Raw genomic sequence first — 23,736 nt, forward strand, 5'->3', positions numbered from 1 at the left:
ATATACAGAAATTGTACCAATAAATGGCAATTAATTATATGATTTTCCACACTTGACAATATATTGTGCCTTCATTTGCATATATGTATAAATGATCAAAGTCAAGCAGCATAGATATTTTAAATCAATATAAAAGTATTTGAACAATAACCATATAATCAAAGCTTGAATTGTATCCAGAAATATCCAGTATAAAAAAACACCAATAGATGTCATTTAGATCCAGACCACAGATTATATTGCATCTTGTTTAGGTTTTTAGGGAACTCATTCCCACATCCAAACGTCCAGAAACCTGCTATGAATGTGCAGTCAATGGAGGAAACCACCTTAGAGAACTTTCTGAACAATATGTAGAAATTCACGGACTCCCTCCTGGATGAATCTCACATGATGTCCCGAGTATGCGGCGGTCACGTGATGTGGGTGCGCACCCGAATATTCTTCCATACAAATGTGAAAACAGTATCTCAAAGGTTCCTAGGTAGACAGATTCCTTGCAGATTGGTACTGAAAGTAACAGATAATGGTCTTTCGGATCTCTATTGGAAATATATTTATCATGGGCACTAGGAGTCTTTGACCAGGACATCACCAGATGATGTTCTTACCAGAGTAATATAGCTGGTACTATGGTCCTCTGGTAGCAGGGTGACAACGGAACAGGAGAATCAGCAGATGGTGAGAGAATGCTCAAGGAAAGTCTATGACTAGCAGCAACTGGTAATGACTTAGATGTATGAACACAAGGAACCAGATGGACAAGTAAACGTGAGGAGAGTCAGTGGTCTGCGTACAGCAAGTTGTACCACTGCTATAGTGAGGAGGAATGTCCAGGAGTAGAGAGGAGGTAGTGAAAGTCAGTGGTCTGCGTATAGCAAGTTGTACCACTGTCTATAGTGAAGGAATGGATTCCAGGTGCAAGTAGGTAACGGGGAAGTCAGTGGTCTGCGTTCAGCAAGTTGTACCACTGCTATATATATGTGAGGAGGGGCACGAGGAGATGAATGGAATGCAGAGGATACACGGGGCACACGGAAGTTGATCCCACGATGATATTCACAATACAATAATAACTGACAAGCGCTGCTTGAAGAATACAAAGTCACTATAGAGATCCAGGTAATAGGAAACAAAGTCAATAGTAACAATAGCGTCAGTAGATGGAAGACTCCGGAGATGAACACAACACAGTCCAGACGGATATGCAATACAATAGCAAAGTCAATGGAAAGTATGCATACCGCGGTTCAGGAGAGCAGGCTGTCAAGGTGACGTGCAGGGATACCTGAACGGCTGAACGCCGGCAGGAGGAGAGACCACTGGAGGATGGAAGCGGTAATCAGGTTGGTGCAGCGCACGGAAGATAACCGGTAATCAACGGAGCAATACTCAGGAAGCAGTAGTAAGTAAAACTGGAAACATGATGAACACGGGAGAGTTGAGGCTGTCTGGTATCCGGCAGTAGTAGTAGCGGAGGCAGCGAAGGGAAGGCACGCTGAACACGGGAGAGTAGAGGCGGTCTGGAATCCAGCAGTAGTAGTGAAGGCAGCATAGGGGAGACACGCTGAACACAGGAGAGTTGAGGCGGACTGGAATCTGGCAGCTGTAGCAGATAGGAATCAGCTGAGTGCAGACACGATGAACACAGGAGAGTTGAAGTGGTCTGGAAACCACAATCGTAGTAGACAGGAATCAGCTGGAGCTGAATACACAAGGAAACACAGGAACATCTTCAGAGGCTCATGGGGAATGAGACTCCAAGATCAGGCAACCAGGTAATGATCACAGGTGGTTTAAATAGGGAGGGTTGCCTGATCATCCAATCAATTAAAAGCAACAGGTACTGAAGGTTCATAAGGGCTGCACATGCGCAGACCCTCAGGATGGCGGACGGCCACGGTTCCTGAACACAGGAGAAATGGCACTCACAGTCCGGTGAGTGACAGTACCCCCCCTTTTAAAGGTGGGCACAGAAAACAAGGAACCAGGTTTGTCTGGAAACTTGGAATAAAACTTCTTAAGAAGAGCTGGAGCGTTGAGATCTTCTGCTTTAATCCATGAACGCTCTTCAGGACCAAAGCCCTTCCAATGAACGAGGAAACGAAGAACTCCTCGCGAATTTTTTGCATCCAATATGTAAGTAAACTCAAAGTCCTCCTCTTGATGAGCTTGAACTGGCCGAGGTGCTGAAGGAGGGACCGAGAAACGGTTGATGATAAGAGGTTTGAGCAAAGACACATGGAAGGCATTGGAAATACGAAGGTTCTTAGGTAGTAGAAGTTTGAAACAAACTGGATTTATCACTTGAATGATCCTATATGGACCAATAAAACGAGGAGCGAACTTCATAGATGGGACCTTCAAACGAATATTTTTGGTTGATAACCATACACGATCTCCGATTTTAAGTGGTGGAATAGCCCGTCTCTTTTTATTTGCAAAAGACTTATATCTGGCAGATGTCTTTTTTAAACAGGTTCTGACCTGAGACCAAATATTTTTGAAGGTCTGACAAACAGTCTCTACAGCAGGAACTTGGGTGGGAGGGAGGGCAGGAAATTCCGGAAAAGACGGATGGTGACCGTAAACCACAAAGAATGGAGTTTTAGAAGATGATTCATGATACATGTTGTTATGAGCGAATTCAGCCCATGGAAGCAAATCTACCCAGTTGTCTTGGTTGGCTGATGAGAACATCCTTATAAAAGTCTCAAAATCTTGATTGACCCTTTCGGTTTGTCCGTTTGATTGAGGATGGTAGGAGGATGAGAGTGATAATCGGATACCCAAGGTCTTACAGAGGGCCCGCCAGAATCTGGAAACGAATTGCACTCCTCTATCTGAAACAATCTCGGAAGGACATCCATGAATACGGAAGATTTCTTTGATGAAATAATCAGCCAGAGTAGATGAAGAAGGTAAACCGGTCAAAGGAACGAAATGTGCCATCTTCGAAAATCTATCCACCACTACCCAAATAGTATTGCAGTTTTTACTAGGAGGAAGATCAGTAACAAAGTCCATACTAATATGGGTCCACGGCTTGGAAGGAATGGGTAGTGGTTGAAGCAAACCCGCTGGAGTTCTGCGGGGAGTCTTAAACTGGGAACACAATTCACAAGCAGCCACAAAATCTTTGACATCTCTCCTCATAGAAGGCCACCAGTAATTTCGAGAAAGAATTTCAAAAGTCTTGCGTTCACCAGAATGTCCAGAAAAACGAGAAGAGTGAAACCACGAAAGGATTTTCTTCCTAAGAGCAGGAGGCACGAGGGTTCTCCCAAATGGTAGCACCTTAGTGGAAGAAACAGCCAGAGAAACACATTTGGGGTCTAATATAGAGTGGTTAGGACCATCTTCAACGTCTGAGGACGTCATAAAAGCTCGAGATAGGGCGTCTGCTTTTTTATTTTTCGCAGCTGGTTTGAAGGTTATGATTAGTTCAAAACGAGAAAAGAAAAGAGACCATCTTGCTTGACGAGGATTCAAACATTGAGCAGACTGTAAATATGACAAATTTTTATGATCAGTAAAAATTGTCACAGAATGACGAGCTCCTTCCAACAAATATCTCCATTCCTCTAATGCTACTTTTATAGCCAGCAACTCCTTGTCCCCGATGGTATAATTCTTCTCCGCAGGCAGAAGACCCCGAGAGTAAAAGGCACAAGGATGGAATTTTTGTTGCTCCGATCTTTGGGAGAGAATGGCTCCTAAGCCAACATTAGAGGCATCTACCTCTAGGAAGAAGGGAAGCGTCACATCAGGCTGTCGAAGAACAGGAGCGGAGGAGAAGGACTCTTTGAGAAACTGGAAGGCTTGAAGAGCCTCAGAGGACCATTGTTTAGTATTGGCCCCTTTACGAGTTAGGGCCACAATAGGAGATGCAATCGAGGAAAAATCTTGAATGAAGCGTCTATAGTAATTAGCAAAACCTAAAAAACGCTGAATTGCACGAAGAGTAGTTGGCTGAGGCCAATGTAATACAGCATTCACCTTTTCTGGATCCATCTGAAGACCAACTCCGGAGACAATATATCCCAGAAATGGAATCTGGGGCAACTCGAATGAACATTTTTCTAAATTGCAGAATAATTAATTTTTCCGGAGTCTGGAAAGGACCTCTGCCACAAGTTGATGATGAGAAGGCAGGTCCTGAGAAAAGATTATTATGTCGTCCAGATAGACGACGACACAAACATATAACAAGTCCCGGAAGATCTCATTAATGAAACCCTGGAAAACAGCGGGGGCGTTACATATCCCGAAGAGCATTACTAAATATTCATAATGTCCGTCTCTGGTGTTGAAAGCTGTCTTCCATTCGTCACCGGACCTGATTCGAATTAAATTATAGGCACCATGAAGATCCAACTTGGTAAAGATCCGGGCTTCCTTGATACGATCAAATAACTCAGTAATTAATGGAATGGGATACCGATTCTTGATAGTTATGGTGTTAAGTCCACGGAAATCTATGCAAGGACGTAATGACCTATCCTTCTTTTTTACGAAGAAAAACCCTGCTCCAGCGGGAGAGGTAGAAGGTCGAATAAATCCTCGCTGGAGATTCTCTTTGATGTACTCAGATGTGGCTTGAGTTTCAGGTAACGAAAGTGAATACACACGACCCCTGGGAGGAGTCTTGCCAGGTTGAAGATCAATCGGACAGTCCCACGAACGATGAGGAGGAAGACGTTCAGACTGAATTTTATCAAATACATCGGCAAAAGAAGCATACTGAGGAGGAAGTCCCGGTGAACAAGGTGAAATGAAGGATTGCTGTATCTTGAGAGGGACGTCTTGAGAGAGGCAACGATGATGACATTCAGGGCCCCAAGACGTAACTTGAGGAGTGTGGCAGTCAATCTGGGGAGAATGACGTTGAAGCCATGGAAGGCCTAATACAATCGGACTGGTAGTAACAGGAAGAATTAAAAATGAAATTTCTTCCTGATGTAATTCACCAATTTGAAGGGTTACTGGAGACGTACTCTGAGTGATGAGACCATTAATAATGCGTGATCCATCGATAGCAGTCACAGTAATAGGTATTTTCAAAGTAATCACTGGTAGGGACCTTTGATTCACGAGGGATTTAGAAATAAAATTTCCTGCAGCTCCAGAGTCAATAAGTGCTTGGAACATGAAAGATTTGGTAGCAAAGGAAACCGTAACATCAAAAGCACAAACTTTTAATTTCGTAGAACATGGAGAGGACTCCAGGGACCCTAACTTCACCTCTCCAGAACTGGTTAGGGCCTGGCATTTCCCGATATTTTAGGGCATGAATTGAGCATATGAGTAGAATCAGCACAATAGATACAAAGTCTATTTTTTACTCTTCGGTCCCTCTCCTCTGAAGTTAATTTGGAGCGACCTATCTCCATAGGTATCACCGGAGATGAAACTTGGCGAACTTGAGGGCTTGAGCGAAGAGGTGCTTTAAATGAAGTTGTTTTTTCAGACTCTCTTTCATGAAATCTCATGTCTACCCGATGGCAAAGAGAAATCAAATCTTCTAGAGAAGTAGGTAATTCTTGAGTACTCAGTGCATCTTTAATTTTATCAGAAAGCCCCTGCCAGAAGGCGGCAATTAAAGCTTCAGTGTTCCACTGAAGTTCAGAGGCTAATATCCGAAATTGAATGACGTACTGGGCTACAGTACGAGAACCCTGACGTAGACGGAGGATGCTGGATGCAGCGGAAATAACACGACCAGGTTCATCAAATACACTTCGAAATGTGGAAATAAATTTGGCACTATCTTGTAATAATGGATCATTTCTTTCCCACAGAGGGGAAGCCCATGCAAGAGCTTGTCCGGAAAACAAGGCCACTCTGGAACGATGAGTAGAGAAATTGTGAGGTTAAAGCTCAAAATGAACTGAGCATTGATTTAGAAAACCCCTGCATGTTTTAGGGTCTCCATCATATTTTGAAGGAGTAGGCAGGTGTATCGTGGAAGCAGTAGACACCTGGGATGGCACTGGGGAAATGGAGGAAGGCACAGGAGCATCAACAGTAGCTGTGATATTTTGCGCAGACGTTCTTTGGGAGGCTAACGCCTGGCAACATTGCAGCAATTGTTGTTGGCGAACATCCTGTTGTTCAATACGGGTAACCAGATACTGCAGCATCTCTTTAGCTGTAGGTTCCGCTCCTGGGTCTTTCATGGCCTGATCTTACTGTCACGGGCACTAGGAGTCTTTGACCAGGACATCACCAGATGATGTTCTTACCAGAGTAATATAGCTGGTACTATGGTCCTCTGGTAGCAGGGTGACAACGGAACAGGAGAATCAGCAGATGGTGAGAGAATGCTCAAGGAAAGTCTATGACTAGCAGCAACTGGTAATGACTTAGATGTATGAACACGAGGAACCAGATGGACAAGTAAACGTGAGGAGAGTCAGTGGTCTGCGTACAGCAAGTTGTACCACTGCTATAGTGAGGAGGAATGTACAGGAGTAGAGAGGAGGTAGTGAAAGTCAGTGGTCTGCGTATAGCAAGTTGTACCACTGTCTATAGTGAAGGAATGGATTCCAGGTGCAAGTAGGTAACGGGGAAGTCAGTGGTCTGCGTACAGCAAGTTGTACCACTGCTTATGTGAGAGGATACTTGAAACTGGTGCCAATGGGAAACAGGAATCAGTGGTCTGCGTTCAGCAAGTTGTACCACTGCTATATATATGTGAGGAGGGGCACGAGGAGATGAATGGAATGCAGAGGATACACGGGGCACACAGAAGTTGATCCCACGATGATAACCACAATACAATAATAACTGACAAGCGCTGCTTGAAGAATACAAAGTTACTATAGAGATCCAGGTAATAGGAAACAAAGTCAATAGTAACAATAGCGTCAGTAGATGGAAGACTCCGGAGATGAACACAACACAGTCCAGACGGATATGCAATACAATAGCAAAGTCAATGGAAAGTATGCATACCGTGGTTCAGGAGAGCAGGCTGTCAAGGTGACGTGCAGGGATACCTGAACGGCTGAACGCCGGCAGGAGGAGAGACCACTGGAGGATGGAAGCGGTAATCAGGTTGGTGCAGCGCACGGAAGATAACCGGTAATCAACGGAGCAATACTCAGGAAGCAGTAGTAAGTAAAACTGGAAACATGATGAACACGGGAGAGTTGAGGCTGTCTGGTATCCGGCAGTAGTAGTAGCGGAGGCAGCGGAGGGAAGGCACGCTGAACACGGGAGAGTAAAGGCGGTCTGGAATCCGGCAGTAGTAGCGAAGGCAGCGTAGGGGAGACACGCTGAACACAGGAGAGTTGAGGCGGACTGGAATCCGGCAGCAGTAGCAGATAGGAATCAGCTGAGTGCAGACACGATGAACACAGGAGAGTTGAAGTGGTCTGGAAACCACAATCGTAGTAGACAGGAATCAGCTGGAGCTGAATACACGAGGAAACACAGGAACACCTTTAGAGGCTCATGGGGAATGAGACTCCAAGATCAGGCAACCAGGTAATGATCACAGGTGGTTTAAATAGGGAGGGTTGCCTGATCATCCAATCAATTAAAAGCAACAGGTACTGAAGGTTTCATAAGGGCTGCACATGCGCAGACCCTCAGGATGGCGGACGGCCACGGTTCCTGAGCACAGGAGAAATGGCACTCACAGTCCGGTGAGTGACAATATTTAGTTAGCTGACGCGTTTCGTCCGGCCACAGCTGACTTTCTCAAAGCAGACCTTCAGGTTTTGCACTTACAGAAACAAGATTAAATATGCACTTTAAACATGTGTGGTAAATTTTCTTCCAAAAAGACTTATTCATAGCATAAGGTACTGTCTCTAGATCTTCCCACCCCTCTTGTGTTTGTACTCACAAAATATTCGTGGTATAATGGGCGTTGTGCACATATTCTTTTGGTTTTCTTTTATGGTGAATAATATTCTCCAATAATAACGTGATATAACATCCTAAAAGTGTTCCAATAAAAAAAGTGTCTTTAATTTAACATTAAAAATAAATACAGAGCTAATAAAACATAATAGCAAAAAACAATTAATAAAAATGGACTTACAAAAATCAGGTGGATTCCTACCAGATCATATTAGATGTTATGCGGGGTACAAATCATTGCAAGTCCTAGGAATTTTGCATCATTGTCTCCTCTAGAAATGATATTCTGGTAGTTAATTATTGTATCACCATCTGAGTCCACAGGCCTTTACAGCCAACGCGTTTCAACCTTCCAGGTCTTTCTCAAGAATTTTATAATGCTGGGCGCTCATCAAATGTTTTACCTAAAAATGCAGACCTAGTGATCCAATGATGTTATAAAACCAATCAATAGTTATTGCTAACATTTATTAAAATACAATAAAAATACAATAAAGGTATAATCACGTGTTACCATGAATATATGGCTAATGAATAATGGAATAATGATATGTACATTAAATGGAATTAATATCTCTTGAATTAATAGCGTGATCTACACAATAATGTACATGATATCAACCTGACTGCATACTGAACAGATAATTCATAGACAATAAATGAATAACATTAAGGAACTCTATCAAAAATAGTCCATATATCACAGTTCTATTTATCCGGATTGGTGATGCGTGCTGCTGAGGATACGTACCCCATAATAAACTTGTAAATATAAATATAATTATAAACAGTCCTCATGAGGGTTGTAAGCATTCGTTTCAGAGAAATCCGTCACGCTTACATACATGTATCAACACTGATGAATGAATCAGACACTTTATTTGTATAGATCCATGCGAAAATGATACTTGCGGTTTGAAGTTTACCGGGTGTAGGGTTCAACCTTTGCAATAATCCAGTATAATGTCCCAGTGATAGACAGACATACAAAATATCAGCTGGTCCAAAAATGAAAAAAGGAGATAGTTCAGCAGCGGGTGATCACGCCGCTGCTGTTAGCGGCTAACGGTGCGTTCCACTGTGGAGCGCAAACGCACTTCCGGTATTGACGTCACTTCCGGAAAGTGCTTTAGGCCAATAGAATGATAGTGGGTGGAGCCCCAACGCGTTTCGTCCTGCTCCGGACTTTCTCAAGGGCTATTGTGAACATCTGTAATCCTGTGGTTTAAATATGCTGGGATTGAACCTAATAGGTTCCCAAATCTAACGTGCTTAAGTCTCTGTTCTCCGCATTAAGCGGCTCATTGTGTACAAATTGCAATATATTCTTAATGGTTGCATCAATCAGCGTAATGTTCTTACTATGTTATATGCATCCCCAAAATCGTGCAGCAATAGACAGTGTGCATAATCATATTATAGTTGTCTCAAATTACCTCATTGCAATGATGTTATACAAATATTAAAAATAAAAATAAAAATAAATTAAAATAAAAATAAAAATAAAATAAATATTATATAAACGTAAAAGGCACAGCAAAGATTTACCAATGGAAACAGAGTCTATTTACAATGTCATAAGGAAACCATTTTCATAAATGACAATATGTTAAGATAACCTATTAATGTTACATGATCCTTTTGGACCTAATGGTATATATTTTGTGTACAGTCTAGTCATGGTGACTCATAATGAAGATTAAGGGAACGAGTATGATATTGGACAGTGATAAGATAACATTTAAGAGGATCCCATGTTCTATAGTCTGATTACTCTTATAAATCCACTTCTTTTTGTCTGGGCATAGTGCAGATAGCAATGGAGAGCGTGAGGGATGGGAAAGGAACCTACAGCACCGGGTATTCATAGGTAGTCTCCTATCCCATTACTTACCTGGCCCTCTCTGCTTGGCTTCCAAGGTCGGCTGGGATTGGGCATAGCCAGAGAGGTATGGCTGTAAATTCAGAGATCCCACTACCCACTTTTACCATGCCCCCTGTACACTTTCCCATCTCTCCATGTGGAATATGGCTGGAATATGTAAATTCATCACAAAGAAAGGTCGAATTCGATATTGAGACCTTTGGGTGCCAATGTCTTCAGATAATAAATGGCCTTAGTTTCCTCTTTATTTAGGTATTTCGTCAAGTTCCCTCCTCTCCAATTTTTATTAATTTTCTTGATTCCAATAAATGACATCCCTTCATACTGGCAGTTGTGTGCGTCTTTAAAGTGCTTAGACACATGATGGTTTTCAAACCCAATAGTGATGTTCCTCAGATGTTCTCTAATCCTTTCCTTTAAGAGTCTAATGGTTCTACCTACATATTGTTTACCACAACTACATTGTAGTAGGTAAATAACGTACCTACTATTACAGGTAATGAATTCCTTTATCTGATATGTTTTGCCACTGACCTCAGAGTGATACTCTGTGATTGGCCTAGTGCTCCTGCACCTTAATCTTGTGCAGTTCGAGCACTGTCCACAGTAATAGAATCCTTTTTTGGTGTTATGTAGCCAGTTACCAATCTTTTTAGGTTCTTCTTTGGGGATATAGCTGGAAGTTAGTTTTTGTTTGAAGTCAGGGGCTTTCCTGAAGGACATACAGGGTTTTGCTGGTAATATAGACCCCAATAGGTCATCCTGTTGTAGAATGTACCAATGCTTTTGGATGATTCGTCTAATTTTATCTGATTCCTGGGAATAGTTTGACACAAAGAATATCCTATCGTTATTCAGTGTAGTGGATCGTGTAGATTCTTCCTTACCACTAATACTTTTGTTTTTATATTTAAGTAACTGACTCCTATCAGTATCCTGAAGTTTATTAAAGGCTTGGCCAACTATGTGAGGATCATATTTCTTGTCAATAAATTGTTGCTGCATTTCTTTACCTTGTTCAATAAAGTCCTCTATTGCTGTACAGTTACGTCTAACACGAGTGAACTGACTAAATGGTATACTGCGTAGCCAGTTTGGATGATGACTGCTATTTGCCAAGATAAAACTGTTGACGTCAACTGCTTTTCGGTATGTTTTTGTCATTAGTTTGTTCTCTTTGATAAAAATCTCGAGGTCTAAAAATTGTATAGATGATTGACTAAAATTGGCCACAAATTTTAACCCAAACTCATGATCGTTAATATATCCAAGAAATTGAAGTAGGGCTTGTTCTGTCCCTTTCCAGATTATCAAAATATCATCAATGTATCGCCTCCAGAGTACCAGGTTCGCACTCCAGCTATGTTGGGTCCAAATGAATCCGTTCTCCCAATAACTCATATAGAGATTCGCATAGCTGGGTGAGAACCTGGTACCCAGGGCGGTTCCTTGCATCTGCAAATAGTAGTCCCCCTCATACCAAAAATAATTGTGATACAAGATGAATTCAATAATAGATAATATGAATTCAACCTGATGACGAGTAAGACTGGAGTCTGATTCCAAAAATAATCTGGTGCTAGCTATTCCTAACTCATGCCTAATGACTGTGTACAGCGATGATACATCGCATGTGACTAACCAATATTCATTGTCCCACGTAATGTTCTGAAGGAGTTGTAGGATATGTGTAGTGTCCTGCAGATAGGCTTCTTGTGTTTTCACATATGGTTGCAGGAACATATCGACATAGTGAGACAGATTAGCTGTTAGAGAACCGATACCAGATATTATCGGTCTTCCTGGTGGTTTTGTCACATGCTTGTGAATTTTCGGGAGATAATATATAACAGGGATAATCGTGTCTTTATTGTAAATATAATTAAACTCATTAAGGGTTCCTTAATGTTATTCATTTATTGTCTATGAATTATCTGTTCAGTATGCAGTCAGGTTGATATCATGTACATTATTGTGTAGATCACGCTATTAATTCAAGAGATATTAATTCCATTTAATGTACATATCATTATTCCATTATTCATTAGCCATATATTCATGGTAACACGTGATTATACCTTTATTGTATTTTTATTGTATTTTAATAAATGTTAACAACTATCTATTGATTGGTTTTATAACATCATTGGATCACTAGGTCTGCATTTTTAGTTAAAACATTTGATGAGCGCCCAGCATTATAAAATTCTAGATTTATTCCAAAGGGAGGGATACCCTTAGCAGGTGCAGCTCTCACAAACCTTGGGAGGAGAGCGCGGTTCCATATTATAATATTTTGTCTTTAATCCTGGGAATCTGCAGCACTCTTATCCTACATCTAACTCACAATGACTAACATTCAGTTCAATGACCCTTTAGGCTTCAACTCCTTGAGAACATTACGTGGGACAATGAATATTGGTTAGTCACATGCGATGTATCATCACTGTACACAGTCATTAGGCATGAGTTAGGAATAGCTAGCACCAGATTCTTTTTGGAATCAGACTCCAGTCTTACTCGTCATCAGGTTGAATTCATATTATCTATTATTGAATTCATCTTGTATCACAATTATTTTTGGTATGAGGGGGACTACTATTTGCAGATGCAAGGAACCGCCATGGGTACCAGGTTCGCACCCAGCTATGCAAATCTCTATATGAGTTATTGGGAGAACGGATTCATTTGGACCCAACATAGCTGGAGTGCGAACCTGGTACTCTGGAGGCGATACATTGATGATATTTTGATAATCTGGAAAGGGACAGAACAAGCCCTACTTCGATTTCTTGGATATATTAACGATAATGAGTTTGGGTTAAAATTTGTGGCCAATTTTAGTCAATCATCTATACAATTTTTAGACCTCGAGATTTTTATCAAAGAGAACAAACTAATGACAAAAACATACCGAAAAGCAGTTGACGTCAACAGTTTTATCTTGGCAAATAGCAGTCATCATCCGAACTGGCTACGCAGTATACCATTTAGTCAGTTCACTCGTGTTAGACGTAACTGTACAGCAATAGAGGACTTTATTGAACAAGGTAAAGAAATGCAGCAACAATTTATTGACAAGAAATATGATCCTCACATAGTTGGCCAAGCCTTTAATAAACTTCAGGATACTGATAGGAGTCAGTTACTTAAATATAAAAACAAAAGTATTAGTGGTAAAGAGGAATCTACACGATCCACTACACTGAATAACGATAGGATATTCTTTGTGTCAAACTATTCCCAGGAATCAGATAAAATTAGACGAATCATCCAAAAGCATTGGTACATTCTACAACAGGATGACCTATTGGGGTCTATATTACCAGCAAAACCCTGTATGTCCTTCAGGAAAGCCCCTGACTTCAAACAAAAACTAACTTCCAGCTATATCCCCAAAGAAGAACCTAAAAATATTGGTAACTGGCTACATAACACCAAAAAAGGATTCTATTACTGTGGACAGTGCTCGAACTGCACAAGATTAAGGTGCAGGAGCACTAGGCCAATCACAGAGTATCACTCTGAGGTCAGTGGCAAAACATATCAGATAAAGGAATTCATTACCTGTAATAGTAGGTACGTTATTTACCTACTACAATGTAGTTGTGGTAAACAATATGTAGGTAGAACCATTAGACTCTTAAAGGAAAGGATTAGAGAACATCTGAGGAACATCACTATTGGGTTTGAAAACCATCATGTGTCTAAGCACTTTAAAGACGCACACAACTGCCAGTATGAAGGGATGTCATTTATTGGAATCAAGAAAATTAATAAAAATTGGAGAGGAGGGAACTTGACGAAATACCTAAATAAAGAGGAAACTAAGGCCATTTATTATCTGAAGACATTGGCACCCAAAGGTCTCAATATCGAATTCGACCTTTCTTTGTGATGAATTTACATATTCCAGCCATATTCCACATGGAGAGATGGGAAAGTGTACAGGGGGCATGGTAAAAGTGGGTAGTGGGATCTCTGAATTTACAGCCATACCTCTCTGGCTATGCCCAATCCCAGCCGACCTCGGAAGCCAAGCAGAGAGGGCCAGGTAAGTAATGGGATAGGAGACTACCTATGAATACCCGGTGCTGTAGGTTCCTTTCCCATCCCTCACGCTCTCCATTGCTATCTGCACTATGCCCAGACAAAAAGAAGTGGATTTATAAGAGAAATCAGACTATAGAACATGGGATCCTCTTAAATGTTATCTTATCACTGTCCAATATCATACTCGTTCCCTTAATCTTCATTATGAGTCACCATGACTAGACTGTACACAAAATATATACCATTAGGTCCAAAAGGATCATGTAACATTAATAGGTTATCTTAACATATTGTCATTTATGAAAATGGTTTCCTTATGACATTGTAAATAGACTGTCACTCACCGGACTGTGAGTGCTTCTTCCCGGACTATTAGGAACCGTGGACGTCCTCTATCCTGAGGGACTGCGCATGCGCAGCCCTTTCCAAACCTTCAGTGTATGTTCCTTTAACTTAATTGGCAGATCAGGCAACCTCCCTATATTAAGCACCTGTGGTCAACACCACGTTGCCTGATCTTGGAGTCTCATTCCCCATGAGTCTCTGAAGGTGTTCCTGTGTTTCCTTGTTTATTCAGCCCTGCTGATTCCTGTGGTTTCCAAACCACTTCTACCTCTGTGGTCTCCAAACCACTTCTACTACTGTGGTTCCCATACCACTTCTACCATCTACTGTATCATCGTGACTGTGAGCTGATTCCTATCCGCTGCCTCCGTGCACTACAGTCTTCTAATCACTTCAACTCTACCATGTATCATTGGGACTGTTAGCTGATGCCTATCCGCTGCCTCCGTGCACTACAGGCTTCAACCACATCCACTCACCTGTTCATGATTGTGACTGCCAGCTGATTCCTATCCGCTGCCTCCGTGCACTACAGGCTTCAACCTGCAACTCGTCTGTGTTTCATCATCGTGACTGCTAGCTGATTCCTATCCGCTGCCTCCGTGCACTACAGTCTTCAACCTGCAACCCGTCTGTGTTTCATCGTGACTGTTTAGCTGATTCCTATCCGCTGCCTCTGTGCGCTTCAGTCTTCAGTCCTTGTCAACTCTACCGTGTTTCCTTGAGTCTGCTGCCACTATTGCTACCCGCTACTCTCCGTGATCATCTGTTCCAGTTCAACTCTGCTCCGGTGTCCCATCGTTACTGCACCTGCTGGTTGCTATTGGTTACCTCCGTGTTCCCGCAGAGACCCGCTGCTGTTACTTCTCAGCGCTACTCATCCATCTACTGCTGATCCGCTCTCCACGCCTTCCTGTGTTCCCTGCTGGTCTACCTACCTGTGCGCTGCACCTGCTAGACCCCCGCTTCACCCATCCAGGGACTTGTATCCTGCTGGCCTCCTGCCCTTCAGGTATCTCTGCACTCCTGTCTGACTGCCTTCTCCTGAACCACGGTATGCATACTTCCCATTGACTGTGCTGTGTATTGCATACCTTGCTGGACTGTGTTGGTTCTCCTCTGGAGTGTACTATCCGCTGAGTCTATTGCCATCATTGACTGTGTTGGTTCTCCTCTGGAGTGTACTATCTGCTGACTCTACTGCCATCATTGACTGTGTTATCTCATGCCGGATTACTTCAAGAGACTTTCTATATTGGCAGTGTTGTTCAGTCATTTATACATTTATATTGTGCATATTACTGTGGATCAAAGTCAAGGTGCCCGTGTATATATTGTGTTGCAGTCTCTCCCCGTGCACCTCCTCACATATATATTCAGTGGTACAACTTGCTAGTGGCAGACCACTGACTCCTGTTTACAGTTTCACCTGTTCCAGTATCCTCTCACATAGCAGTGGTACATCTTGCTAACGCAGACCACTGACTCCCCGGATACCTCCACTTGGATTCCATTCCTTCACTCTGACAGCGGTACAACTTGCTATCCGCAGACCGCTGACTCTCATCACCTCCTCGTTTCTGTTGGACATTCCTCCTCACTATAGCAGTGGTACAACTTGCTACCGCAGACCACTGACTACCTTCACGTGTCCTTTGTCCATACAGTTCCTCGTGTATTACTACCTCCATATTGCCAGTGCTGCTAGTCATAGACTTTCCTGAGCATCTCATCATCTGCTATTTCCTGTTCCGTGATCACCCTGCTACCAGAGTACCATATTACCACCTATACTGCTCTGGTAAGCCTATCACCTGGTGATCCCTGGGTAAAGACTCCTAGTGCCCGTGACAGTAAGATCAGGCCATGACAGACCCAGATACGGAACCTACTGCTAAAGAGATGCTGCAGCATCTGGTCAGCCGTGTGGAGCAACAGGATGCTCGCCAACAGCTGTTACTTCAATGTTACCAATCGTTAACCTCCCAAGGAACATCTGGACAGACTGTTACAGCTAGTATTGAAGCTCCTGTGCTTTCCTCCGTTTCCCCAGTGCCATCCCAGGTGTCTACAGCTCCTACGCTTCACCTGCCTACTCCGTCAAAATATGACGGGGACCCCAAAACTTGTAGAGGTTTCCTTAACCAATGTTCAGTCCATTTTGAACTCCAACCTCAAAATTTTTCTACCCATCGTTCCAGAGTGGCCTATCTTATCTCATTGTTTTCTGGACAAGCCCTGGCTTGGGCCTCCCCTCTGTGGGAAAGAAACGATCCAATTCTACAAGATAGTGCCAAATTCATTTCCACGTTCCGAAGTGTGTTCGATGAACCAGGTCGTGTGACCTCCGCTGCTTCCAGCATTCTTCGTTTGCGACAAGGCTCCCATACAGTAGGACAGTATGTCATTCAATTTAGGATCTTAGCCTCTGAACTTCAGTGGAACACTGAAGCATTAGTTGCCGCCTTCTGGCAGGGGCTCTCCGATAAAATTAAAGATGCACTGACTACCCAAGAGCTTCCTTCGTCACTAGAAGATTTGATCTCTCTTTGCCATCGTGTAGACATGAGATTTCGTGAAAGAGAATCTGAGAAAACAACTTCTGCTAAAGCACCTCTTCGTTTAAACCCTCAATTTCGTCCAGTTTCACCTTCTGTGATTCCCATGGAGATAGGACGTTCCAAATTATCTTTAGAAGAGAGGAAACGAAGAGTAAAGAATAGACTCTGTATCTATTGTGCTGATTCCACACATATGCTCAGTTCTTGCCCTAAGAAATCGGGAAATGCCAGGCCCTAACTAGTTCTGGAGAGGTGAAGTTAGGGTCCCTGGAGTCCTCTCCATTGTCTATGAAATCTAAAGTCTGCGCTTTCGATGTTACGATTTCCTTTGCTACCAAATCCTTTGAGTCACAGGCATTGATTGATTCCGGAGCAGCAGGAAATTTCATTTCTAAATCACTAGTGAATCAATGGTCCCTACCAGTGATCACTTTAAAAACACCCATTACTGTGACGGCTATAGATGGATCACGTCTCATCAATGGTCTCATCACCCAGAGTACGTCTCCAGTAACCCTTCAGATTGGTGTACTACACCATGAAGAAATTTCGTTTTTAATTCTTCCTGTTACGACAAGTCCGATTGTCTTAGGCCTTCCATGGCTTCAATGTCACTCTCCCCAGATTGACTGGCGCACCCCTCAAGTTACGTCTTGGGGGCCTGAATGTCACCATCGTTGTCTCTCTCAAGTTATTCCTCTTAAAGTACAGCAATCTTCCATCTCATCTTCCTCCCCGGGACTCCCTCCTCAGTATGCTTCATTTGCCGATGTGTTTGATAAAGCTCAGTCTGAACGTCTTCCTCCTCATCGTTCTTGGGATTGTCCGATCGACCTTCTACCTGGCAAGACTCCTCCCAGGGGTCGGGTCTATCCTCTCTCGTTACCTGAAACTCAAGCCACATCTGAGTACATACAGGAGAATCTCCAGCGTGGGTTCATTCGACCTTCCACCTCTCCCGCTGGAGCTGGGTTCTTCTTCGTCAAAAAGAAGGATGGATCATTACGCCCTTGTATAGATTTTCGTGGACTCAACGCCATTACTATCAAGAATCGGTATCCCATTCCGCTGATCACTGAGCTATTTGATCGCATCAAGGGAGCTCGGATATTTACTAAGTTGGATCTTCGTGGTGCCTACAATTTAATTAGAATCCGTTCCGGTGACGAATGGAAGACCGCGTTTAACACCAGAGATGGGCATTACGAATATTTAGTAATGCCCTTCGGGCTGTGTAATGCCCCCGCGGTTTTCCAGGGTTTCATCAATGAGATCTTTCGGGACTTATTATATGTATGTGTCGTTGTCTACCTGGACGACATATTGATCTTCTCACAGGACCTGCCTTCTCATCACCAACATGTGGCAGAGGTCCTCTCCAGACTACGGAAAAACTCGTTGTTCTGCAAATTGGAAAAATGTTCATTCGAGTTACCCCAGATTCCATTCTTGGGGTATATAGTTTCCGGAGTTGGCCTGAAGATGGATCCAGACAAAGTAAATGCTGTACTACATTGGCCTCAGCCAACTACTCTTCGTGCCATCCAGCGTTTTTTAGGTTTTGCCAATTACTATAGACGCTTCATTCAAGACTTCTCATCCATTGCATCTCCCATTGTGGCCTTAACTCGGAAAGGGGCTAATACTAAGCAATGGTCATCTGAGGCTCTCCAAGCCTTTCAAATCCTCAAAGAGTCCTTCTCGTCTGCTCCCATTCTGCGACAACCTGATGTGACACTCCCCTTCTTCCTAGAAGTAGATGCCTCTAATGTGGGCTTAGGAGCTATTCTCTCCCAACGCTCGGAGCAACAAAAATTACATCCTTGTGCCTTCTACTCTCGGGGTCTTCTGCCCGCAGAGAAAAACTATACTATCGGGGACAAGGAGTTGCTGGCCATCAAAGCTGCATTAGAGGAATGGAGATACTTGTTGGAAGGAGCTCGCCATCCGGTGACGATCTTCACGGATCATAAGAACTTGTCATATTTGCAATCTGCTCAATGCTTGAACCCTCGTCAAGCAAGATGGTCTCTTTTCTTTTCCCGTTTTGAATTAATTATAACCTTCAAACCAGCTGCTAAGAACAAGAAAGCTGACGCTCTATCTCGAGCTTTTGTGACGTCCTCTGATGTAGAAGAGGTTCCCAACCATGCTATTCTAGACCCCAAATGTATTTCTCTGGCTGCTTCATCCACCAAAATGCTACCATTTGGGAAGACCCTCGTGCCTCCTACTCTGAGGAGGAAAATCCTTTCGTGGTTCCATGCCTCTCGTTTTTCTGGACACGCCGGTGAACATAAGACCTTTGAGATTCTCTCTCGTAGTTACTGGTGGCCTTCAATGAGGAGAGACGTCAAAGAGTTTATTGCTTCCTGTGATTTATGTTCTCAGTTCAAATCCTCCCGCAGAACTCCAGCAGGGTTGCTGCGACCACTACCCATTCCGTCCAAGCCTTGGACCCATATTAGTATGGATTTCGTTACTGATTTGCCACCAAGTAAGAATCACAATACTATTTGGGTAGTGGTAGATAGATTTTCGAAGATGGCTCATTTCGTCCCTCTGTCCGGTTTACCTTCCTCGTCTACTCTGGCTGAACATTTCATTAAAGAAATCTTCCGCATCCATGGATGTCCGTCTGAGATTGTGTCAGATAGAGGAGTACAATTCGTTTCCAGATTCTGGCGGGCCCTTTGTAAAACCTTGGGCATACGATTAGCACTCTCATCGTCTTACCATCCGCAATCTAACGGACAAACGGAACGAGTCAATCAAGATCTTGAGACTTTTATTAGGATGTTCTCTTCAGCCAACCAAGACAACTGGGTAGAATTGCTCCCTTGGGCTGAATTCGCCCATAACAACATGTACCATGAGTCATCATCCAAAACTCCATTCTTTGTGGTCTACGGTCACCATCCGTCTTTTCCGGAATTTCCTGCCCTCCCGCCCACCCAAGTTCCTGCTGTGGAGACTGCTTGTCAGACCTTCAAAAATATCTGGTCTCAGGTCAAAACCTGTTTAAAGAAGACATCTAACAAATATAAGTCTTTCGCAGATAAGAAGAGGCGGGCTATTCCACCACTAAAAATTGGAGATCGTGTCTGGTTATCTACCAAAAATATTCGTTTGAAGGTTCCATCTATGAAATTCGCCCCTCGTTTTATTGGTCCATATAGGATCATTCAAGTTATCAATCCAGTATGTGTTAAACTTCTTCTTCCTAAGAATCTTCGGATCTCCAATGCCTTCCATGTGTCCTTGCTCAAACCTCTCATCATCAACCGTTTCTCGACTCCTCCCTCAGCACCGCAGCCAGTTCAAGTTCATCAGGAGGAGGATTTCGAGATTACTGAGGTATTGGATGCAAAAATTTCGCGAGGAGTCCTCCGTTTCCTCGTTCATTGGAAGGGCTTCGGTCCTGAAGAGCGTTCATGGATCAAAGCTGAAGATCTTAATGCTCCTGCCCTTCTGAAGAAGTTTTATTCCAAAAATCCGGACAAGCCCGGTTCCAGGCGTTCTGTGCCCACCTTTAAAAGGGGGGGTACTGTCACTCACCGGACTGTGAGTGCTTCTTCCCGGACTATTAGGAACCGTGGACGTCCTCTATCCTGAGGGACTGCGCATGCGCAGCCCTTTCCAAACCTTCAGTGTATGTTCCTTTAACTTAATTGGCAGATCAGGCAACCTCCCTATATTAAGCACCTGTGGTCAACACCACGTTGCCTGATCTTGGAGTCTCATTCCCCATGAGTCTCTGAAGGTGTTCCTGTGTTTCCTTGTTTATTCAGCCCTGCTGATTCCTGTGGTTTCCAAACCACTTCTACCTCTGTGGTCTCCAAACCACTTCTACTACTGTGGTTCCCATACCACTTCTACCATCTACTGTATCATCGTGACTGTGAGCTGATTCCTATCCGCTGCCTCCGTGCACTACAGTCTTCTAATCACTTCAACTCTACCATGTATCATTGGGACTGTTAGCTGATGCCTATCCGCTGCCTCCGTGCACTACAGGCTTCAACCACATCCACTCACCTGTTCATGATTGTGACTGCCAGCTGATTCCTATCCGCTGCCTCCGTGCACTACAGGCTTCAACCTGCAACTCGTCTGTGTTTCATCATCGTGACTGCTAGCTGATTCCTATCCGCTGCCTCCGTGCACTACAGTCTTCAACCTGCAACCCGTCTGTGTTTCATCGTGACTGTTTAGCTGATTCCTATCCGCTGCCTCTGTGCGCTTCAGTCTTCAGTCCTTGTCAACTCTACCGTGTTTCCTTGAGTCTGCTGCCACTATTGCTACCCGCTACTCTCCGTGATCATCTGTTCCAGTTCAACTCTGCTCCGGTGTCCCATCGTTACTGCACCTGCTGGTTGCTATTGGTTACCTCCGTGTTCCCGCAGAGACCCGCTGCTGTTACTTCTCAGCGCTACTCATCCATCTACTGCTGATCCGCTCTCCACGCCTTCCTGTGTTCCCTGCTGGTCTACCTACCTGTGCGCTGCACCTGCTAGACCCCCGCTTCACCCATCCAGGGACTTGTATCCTGCTGGCCTCCTGCCCTTCAGGTATCTCTGCACTCCTGTCTGACTGCCTTCTCCTGAACCACGGTATGCATACTTCCCATTGACTGTGCTGTGTATTGCATACCTTGCTGGACTGTGTTGGTTCTCCTCTGGAGTGTACTATCCGCTGAGTCTATTGCCATCATTGACTGTGTTGGTTCTCCTCTGGAGTGTACTATCTGCTGACTCTACTGCCATCATTGACTGTGTTATCTCATGCCGGATTACTTCAAGAGACTTTCTATATTGGCAGTGTTGTTCAGTCATTTATACATTTATATTGTGCATATTACTGTGGATCAAAGTCAAGGTGCCCGTGTATATATTGTGTTGCAGTCTCTCCCCGTGCACCTCCTCACATATATATTCAGTGGTACAACTTGCTAGTGGCAGACCACTGACTCCTGTTTACAGTTTCACCTGTTCCAGTATCCTCTCACATAGCAGTGGTACATCTTGCTAACGCAGACCACTGACTCCCCGGATACCTCCACTTGGATTCCATTCCTTCACTCTGACAGCGGTACAACTTGCTATCCGCAGACCGCTGACTCTCATCACCTCCTCGTTTCTGTTGGACATTCCTCCTCACTATAGCAGTGGTACAACTTGCTACCGCAGACCACTGACTACCTTCACGTGTCCTTTGTCCATACAGTTCCTCGTGTATTACTACCTCCATATTGCCAGTGCTGCTAGTCATAGACTTTCCTGAGCATCTCATCATCTGCTATTTCCTGTTCCGTGATCACCCTGCTACCAGAGTACCATATTACCACCTATACTGCTCTGGTAAGCCTATCACCTGGTGATCCCTGGGTAAAGACTCCTAGTGCCCGTGACATAGACTCTGTTTCCATTGGTAAATCTTTGCTGTGCCTTTTACGTTTATATAATATTTATTTTATTTTTATTTTTATTTTAATTTATTTTTATTTTTATTTTTAATATTTGTATAACATCATTGCAATGAGGTAATTTGAGACAACTATAATATGATTATGCACACTGTCTATTGCTGCACGATTTTGGGGATGCATATAACATAGTAAGAACATTACGCTGATTGATGCAACCATTAAGAATATATTGCAGTTTGTACACAATGAGCCGCTTAATGCGGAGAACAGAGACTTAAGCACGTTAGATTTGGGAACCTATTAGGTTCAATCCCAGCATATTTAAACCACAGGATTACAGATGTTCACAATAGCCCTTGAGAAAGTCCGGAGCAGGACGAAACGCGTTGGGGCTCCACCCACTATCATTCTATTGGCCTAAAGCACTTTCCGGAAGTGACGTCAATACCGGAAGTGCGTTTGCGCTCCACAGTGGAACGCACCGTTAGCCGCTAACAGCAGCGGCGTGATCACCCGCTGCTGAACTATCTCCTTTTTTCATTTTTGGACCAGCTGATATTTTGTATGTCTGTCTATCACTGGGACATTATACTGGATTATTGCAAAGGTTGAACCCTACACCCGGTAAACTTCAAACCGCAAGTATCATTTTCGCATGGATCTATACAAATAAAGTGTCTGATTCATTCATCAGTGTTGATACATGTATGTAAGCGTGACGGATTTCTCTGAAACGAATGCTTACAACCCTCATGAGGACTGTTTATAATTATATTTATATTTACAAGTTTATTATGAGGTACGTATCCTCAGCAGCACGCATCACCAATCCGGATAAATAGAACTGTGATATATGGACTATTTTTGATAGAGTTCCTTAATGTTATTCATTTATTGTCTATGAATTATCTGTTCAGTATGCAGTCAGGTTGATATCATGTACATTATTGTGTAGATCACGCTATTAATTCAAGAGATATTAATTCCATTTAATGTACATATCATTATTCCATTATTCATTAGCCATATATTCATGGTAACACGTGATTATATCTTTATTGTATTTTTATTGTATTTTAATAAATGTTAGCAACTATCTATTGATTGGTTTTATAACATCATTGGATCACTAGGTCTGCATTTTTAGGTAAAACATTTGATGAGCGCCCAGCATTATAAAATTCTAGATTTATTCCAAAGGGAGGGATACCCTTAGCAGGTGCAGCTCTCACAAACCTTGGGAGGAGAGCGCGGTTCCATATTATAATATTAGGTCTTTCTCAAGGATGAGGCCTAAGTCTCTATTCCCTCGTTTATATACTGTCTGACCTCTAGATGACATAGTTCAGGGGTCATATACAATGATAAATTTATTCTAAATTTTCATAAATTCCTTCTAACAACACATTATACATTTGTATAAGCATTTGAATATCTACAAAATATGTTATAAACAAAAAAAAACAATGCATCAAATCATTGCATGGTGATATATACTTATTGGCACAATCTCTCCTTCAGTACCTCCTTCTTAGTCACATGAACCTTTAGACATTGTACTACTGGACACCATTCCTGGATAATTTCTCTCC

The 23,736-nt window shown here is 43.0% G+C and overlaps 2 pseudogenes; one reads left to right on the forward strand and one right to left on the reverse strand.

Moving 5' to 3' along the window:
- Positions 1 to 9,717: 9,717 nt before the first annotated feature.
- Positions 9,718 to 9,835, reverse strand: LOC142136253 (5S ribosomal RNA; annotated as a pseudogene).
- A 3,907-nt stretch (positions 9,836 to 13,742) lies between these two features.
- LOC142136591 (5S ribosomal RNA) lies at positions 13,743 to 13,860 on the forward strand (annotated as a pseudogene).
- Positions 13,861 to 23,736: the final 9,876 nt, after the last annotated feature.

This window comes from Mixophyes fleayi, chromosome 1 (genome assembly GCF_038048845.1).
Source record: "Mixophyes fleayi isolate aMixFle1 chromosome 1, aMixFle1.hap1, whole genome shotgun sequence".
NCBI classification, from domain to species: Eukaryota; Metazoa; Chordata; class Amphibia; order Anura; family Limnodynastidae; genus Mixophyes; species Mixophyes fleayi.